General features: G+C 48.4%; 1 protein-coding gene across 3 annotated transcripts in view; it reads right to left on the reverse strand.

The window, feature by feature from the left end:
- Grik5 (glutamate ionotropic receptor kainate type subunit 5) overlaps positions 1-6507 on the reverse strand; it is a 65144-nt gene that overhangs the window by 6644 nt on the left and 51993 nt on the right. The gene's annotated exons all lie outside the window — the stretch shown is intronic.

A 6507-nucleotide genomic window follows, 5' to 3' on the forward strand; every position in this document is an offset into this window, starting at 1 on the left:
AGAGAGAGAGAGAGAGAGAGAGAAAGAGAGAGAGAGAGGAGAGAGGTGGAAAGAGGAGGGAGTTTCTCCAAGATCACAGGGCAACCAATGCTCTGGCATTTCCCTCTCTTTGTTGACAGAACAGCCAGACAGAAAATCAGTGAGTGAGGAGGCAGAAGCTGTGGACACCACCACCAAACCACTCAGTCTCAGGGGCGTTTCTAGAACACTTCACCCACCAACAGCAGAGTCCATTTCCAGGGTATGCACAGGGACCATTTCCCTAGACAGACCATGTTGCGGGCCATGACACAGTCTCAAATGAATTGAAAAGGACTAAAGACCTGCAAAGGATGCTCTCTGACTACAATGGAAGTGAGTTAGAAATCAATAAGGAAAGAACTGGAAAATCCCCAAGTCCTGGCTCCACCCACGTCTAGCTGGATGACCTTGAGGCTGTGCTCTGGTGTCCCCACCTATGCGGTACACATCATCACTGGCTCTTCCACGCAGGGTTTTGTGCAGAGTTGGCTAGCCCACAACACAGAATGTGCTGGACAAGTGTTTACTGTCACCATCTTAGTGACATGGTCTGACTTGGGAAGGAGAAGAGGCAGCCAACCAGGGCAGCCATTTGTTCTACTCTGGCTTCATCTGGCCTTCTTCCTGCCAAATAAGAGTGGCCAGGCCCCCTGCAGGCTACAGACTGGAGAGGACCTCCCTGACCCCGCTGGCTCATTATCAGGCAGTAACAAGAATGGGCAGCTGGCCTTAGGTTCTGGGTTGGGAGTAAGTGAATGGACAGAAGTGTGAATAATACAGTTTCAGGTAGAAAAAACCCTCTAACCCTGACACAAGGCTCAGGGATTGACACAATCTCACCACAGCTACCTCATGGGTCAGTTACCCACTACAAAGAAATAACCCAGTGCCTGCCCAGCACACATCAGGCCTGAGACTATGACATGGCCAGTGGGCTATAAGACTGGTTGCTCACTGGAAGAAGGGATAGATAGATAGACAGATAGATAGATAGATAGATAGTAGACAGATGGATGGATGGATGGATGGATGGATGGTTATATAAATGAGAGACAGACATTTGGACAAGATGAATTTGGGGTAACTGGTTAACATACAAAGAGAGGCACTCCAGGTTAGCTAGCTATGTGAGGAGACTCAGGTGAGGATTCTGGACGTGATCAGCTCCTGCCCAGTGCATACAGGAGTGGCCTGCAGTGGGGACATGTATCTGGATAGTGTTTTGTGTTAGGTCAAGTGGTCAAGCTGTCCTGGCTTCTGCCAGTGGGCAGGCTGACCATGCAAGGCCTGGCCTGAACAACACAGAACTCTGAGGGCACAATTCCCAGAGCCTAACCTCTTGATGCAGGAAACACATGTATTTCTTGCACAGTCACAGTATGAACTGAAATCAGCCGAGTGCAGTTCTCACTCAGCGTGAGGATTGGGTGCTGTCATGTAGGGACCTCTGCTGGAGCTGCTCACCTTTCTGAGAAGTATCACGGCTAGGATAGCAACTCCATTGGTATTTGATTCTCTCAGCCAAGATGCTTGGTCCAGCCACACCAGTTTCTAGGACTCACACTGGCACCAGTCAACTATTTCCAAGTGTCAAATGTTGAGCATCAACAATGATCCAGTCAATGGCATCACTCCTCAGCATTTAAAACTGGCACTATAAATATATGCCACCTACCTTGTTTATGTCCTCTGACATATTCATGCAAAGCATTGGCTTATTGCTCTGATCCAACAAATCATATCACCCAGCCAGCGTGTTGGTATCCGGCTTTAATCCCAGCACTTGGGAGACAGAAGCAGGTGGATCTCTAAGTTTAAGGCTAATCTGGTCTACAGAATGAGTTCTAGGACAGCCAAGGCCACATAGTGAGACCCTCACTCAAAAAACAAACAACAAAAAAGAAATCATATCTCCTTTTTCTCCTCATTACAACTAGAGCATTATATTAAAAGTTAAAAAAAAAAAATCTTGGGCTGGCGAGATGGCTCAGCGCGTAAGAGCACTGACTGCCCTTCTGAAGGTCCTGAGTTCGGATCCCAGCAACCACACGGTGGCTCACAACCACCCGTAATGAGATCTGACGCCCTCTTCTGGTGCATCTGAAGACAGCTACAGTGAATTACGCCAGAGCGAGTGGGGCCAGCTGAGGTCCTGAGTTCAATTCCCAGCAGCGACACACATGATAACTCACAGTCATCTGTACAGCTACAATGTACTCATACACATAAAATAAAATAAATAAATCTTTAAAAAAAAATCTTGTATGTATCTGTGCACATGAGTACAGTACCACTGGAGCCCTTAAGGGGGTGCTGGAACCCCAGGAACTGCAGTTACAGGGAGCTGTGAGACTACTGAGGTGAGTGATGGGAACTGAGCTTAGGTCCCTAGCAAGAGCAGACTGTGCTCTTAGCCACTGAGCCATCTCACCAGCCCTAAAAAGACTTCATTATGTGTATATGTGCTGGTTTGAATATGCCTGGCCCACAGGAAGTGGCACAATTAGGAGGTGTGGCCTTATTGGAGGAATCGTGTCACTGTGTAGGCGGGCTTTGAGGTCGCTTAGTGCTCAAGCTTGCCCAGTGTGGAAGAGAGTCTCCTCCTGGCTGCCTTTGGATCAAAATGTAGAACTCTCAGCTCTTCCAGCACCATGTCTGCCTGGATGCTGCCATGCTTCCCACCTTGATGATAACAGACTGAACCACTGAAACTGTAAGCCAGCCCCAATTAAATGTTTACCTTTATACAAGTTGCCTTGGTCATGGTGTCTCTACACAGCAATGAAACCCTAACTAAGAAAGCCTGACCCTTGACTCAGCTCAGGATAAAAAAGCATGAAAGCAATATTAGTTATAAAGAGGGTCTGCAGATCCTGCTTGTGTCCATGGACTCACTGAGGGGCAGTGTGCAGTGTTACACTGAGTACTGAAGCGCCAGAGAACTGTAGAAGGGGGTTAGCTAGTGGGATGCACACACGCTGCCTGCAGTACAATGGTGCCTGGAATCAGGCTTAAGGAGTCAGTCACAGCTGAGGTGAGAGTTGGGGGAAGGAGGGAGAAACCTCGCTGATAGCTAGACGAGGTTGAGGGGTTTCTTGTTAGAGAGGTATGATGACAGTTGCTGAGGGGGTAACCTGGAGACCTACCTGGACACTGAGATATGAAGGCAGGCAGGGCTCAAGGAGTTAGGTCAGGGAGTTCGCCTCCTAAACGGTGACCAAGGGAGAGCCTGGGGGGCAAGGGGGCATTGGAGGGGTTGGGGCTGTGGTCCAAGTGTGCTGATTTCTGAGGCAAACTGTTCTTGGTGATGAGCTGCCGGGTATAGCTGCAGAACACTGCAGGATGAGCTGCTGCGGCCCAGGAGGCATGTCCTGGCCAGGTGCTCACAGAATCCCCCATGATGGTAGCAGTGATGTCCTACAGTCTCAATGCTGGACTGTGGGTCCCATGATGGTGGGGATTATGGCTGTGGTCACTATCCCACTGAGTCACATTTGGAGATTAACCAGTGCATGCTGAATGAGTGGATAGTGTGGGAAGACTCCGGGTTTGGAAGAGCATGAGGCTAGGCAGACAGCTCCAGTGAGCAGGAGTATGATGAATGGCTTCCTAGATGGCTGCAATGGGAGATGGCAGGGAATGGCTGATTACGCAGCATGGCCCCCAAGAAGCAGGTCTCGGGCTGAGGGGAGAGAATTGGGGCTCTTGGACCACTGGTCCCTGCCTTTGGTACTATTCAGATTCATCAACTCGGAACCATTCTAGACTGTTCTGTCAGAGCACCTGGCCATCCCTCAAACCCAGTCAATGTACAGCTGAAGCACCATTGCTTGGAGCACACTAATGTCTTCACCTGGGCTGCGAGGGAACAGAATAAGCCCCTCCCACTGTCAGCACCAGACTTGTATACCTTAATCCTTGGGAAAGATCTGTCTGTCAACCTGCACCGAAAAGGGGACTTTGTAGATGAAATTAAGGATATGAGGAAGCAGGTTGTGCAGTAGCTCAAGCCTTTAATTGGGAGGCAGAGGCAGGTGTATCTCTTGAGTTTGAGGTTATCCTAGTCTACAGAGTTCCAGGACAGCCAGGGCTACACAGAGAAATTCTGTCTCCAAAACAGAACGGTGAGGAAGTGACCCTGGACTACCCCAGCAGGCCTGGTGAATCAAAAGAGGATGGGTATGAAAGGAATCAGAGTCTAGTGGGAAAGCATTGGTTCTTCAAAGGTTGAGGCAGGAGGTAAGCCGGGGCTGCAAGACTGAATTCAAGAGAAGCCTAGGCAACCTAATGAGAACTTGTTTCAAAATATAAGAGCAAAAACTTGGCCAGGGGTATAGCTCAGTGGTAGAGCCCCTGCCTAGGATCCCCCAGTGAGGGGCTGGGGGCGTGGCTCAGTGGTAGAGTCCCTGCCTAGAATCCCCCAGTGAGGGGCTGGGGGCGTGGCTCAGTGGTAGAGCCCCTGCCTAGAATCCCCCAGTGAGGGGCTGGGGGCGTGGCTCAGTGGTAGAGCCCCTGCCTAGAACCCCCAGTAAGAAGTAGCACTCTCCTTTGCATGCACGAATCCCTAGGTTCAATATTTAGCTTTGCAAAAATAACAAGCCAGACAGAGATTTGACGTTATGCTCTTTTTTGAAGAATTAGGCTGTAGGTCAGAGAATGCAGGAAGCTTCTAAAAGCTGGAAAAGATAAGGAAAAGGGATCTTTGGGGTCTGCAAATAGCAGGCTAGCTAACGACTTTTTTTTTTTTTTTTTGGTTTTTCGAGACAGGGTTTCTCTGTGTAACCGTGGCTGTCCTGGAACTCACTCTGTAGACCAGGCTGGCCTTGAACTCAGAAATCCGCCTGCCTCTGCCTCCCAAGTGCTGGGATTAAAGGTGTGCGCCACCACTTTTAGCTGTCAAATCTAGTTTGGGTTTCTGACCTCCAGAACCGAAAGTTAGTACACTTGTGCCATCTTAAACCATTAAATCAGTGGTGATCTTTGTAGCAGACATAGGAACAAACCCAGAGGTGCCATCTGAATTTGGGTTTTTCCAGTGCTAGGTATTAAACTCAGGGCTCGGGCACACTAGGCAAGTATTCGTTATTCAGCTATATTCCTAGCTCTTTTCTTCTGAGCCAGGGTCTTCTGTAGCCAAGGCTTCTCTCAAACTCAATATGTAGCCAAGGATGACCTTGGACACATCCTCCTGCCTTTATCCCCAGGGGTTAGAACCCAGGGTGTACTAACACACCTTGTTTACTACATACTGATAGGGATCTCCCAGTGAGGGTCTGGGGTGTGGCTCAGTGGTAGAGCTCCTGCCTAGAATGCTAAGTAAGTATGTCACCACCAACTGCTATATCCCCAGCCTCTCCCAGGACTTGGTTGTTTATTATTATTATTATTATTATTATTATTATTATTATTATTATTATTATTATTATTATTATTATTGTTTGTGTGTGTGTGTGTGGGAGGGACCAGCTTCTCCCATGAGCATTTGTACGAACTGAACCATGTCTTAGGACTTCTACTTAAATTGGTGATCTCTAGGTTCAGTGAGAGACCCTGCCTCAAAAAAGAAAGTGGAGAGCAACAGACAGACATTCAGTGTCAGCCTCCACACTCTTGAACACTCGTGCACACACACCTTCATGTATATATGTGCCCATGTGCACACACATCACACCTATCACACACACACACACACACACACAAAACACATGAAAACTGAAGGGCCCCAACTTGACAAGATAGACTCCATCTTGTAGCCAGACCTCCATTTTATACACTAGGCCCTGTCTTCAGGTTAAACTCTAATTCCTGGGAAAACCACAAACTGTTCCAGGAAAGGAACCACCCTAGACACAGCAGGAAAATACCTAACGTTCCAGAGGGTATAGATAGATATAGATAGATCGCATAAGCCAACTGACATCATTGTTAGCCAGTCATGTGACTGCCAAGTTGATAAGCTCCTCACCCTGCTGTAACCACAATAAAAAAGGTGCTGGGCCCTGTGGGCTACCATTCTGCATTGGAGGGTCCTGAGAGTCTGAGCTTGAGCTTGAATAAAGACCTTTTGCTTCTGCATACGAGTTTGACTCCTGGTGGTCTTTGGGGACCCTTGGATCTGGGCATGACCCTCACTTACATGCATGCCCTGTACGCACACAAGCACCTGAATACAGGCATCATGACCTGTACCTGGCATGAACTTCTTGGTGTGTGTACCAGGGGAAAATGCATCCTACCCATGAGAGTTCAAGGACTCTCAGTGTCTGTAACAACCAGGGAATGTCACAAAGAGCAATGCTCCTCTTCTCATGTCTCCACAGACTTCTCAGCTCACATCCCTTTTCCATAACTCAGTGACACCCAAATCATGGGCCTGCCCCTTTCCTCATGTGCTTAGGATTGCACTTGGCTGCCTGTACATGCGAGTCACATGCTCTGCCATGGAGCCACACCCCAATCCCTGGGATTTTTTTTTTTTTTTTTTTT

This window comes from Mastomys coucha, unplaced genomic scaffold, assembly GCF_008632895.1.
Source record: "Mastomys coucha isolate ucsf_1 unplaced genomic scaffold, UCSF_Mcou_1 pScaffold21, whole genome shotgun sequence".
NCBI lineage: Eukaryota > Metazoa > Chordata > Mammalia > Rodentia > Muridae > Mastomys > Mastomys coucha.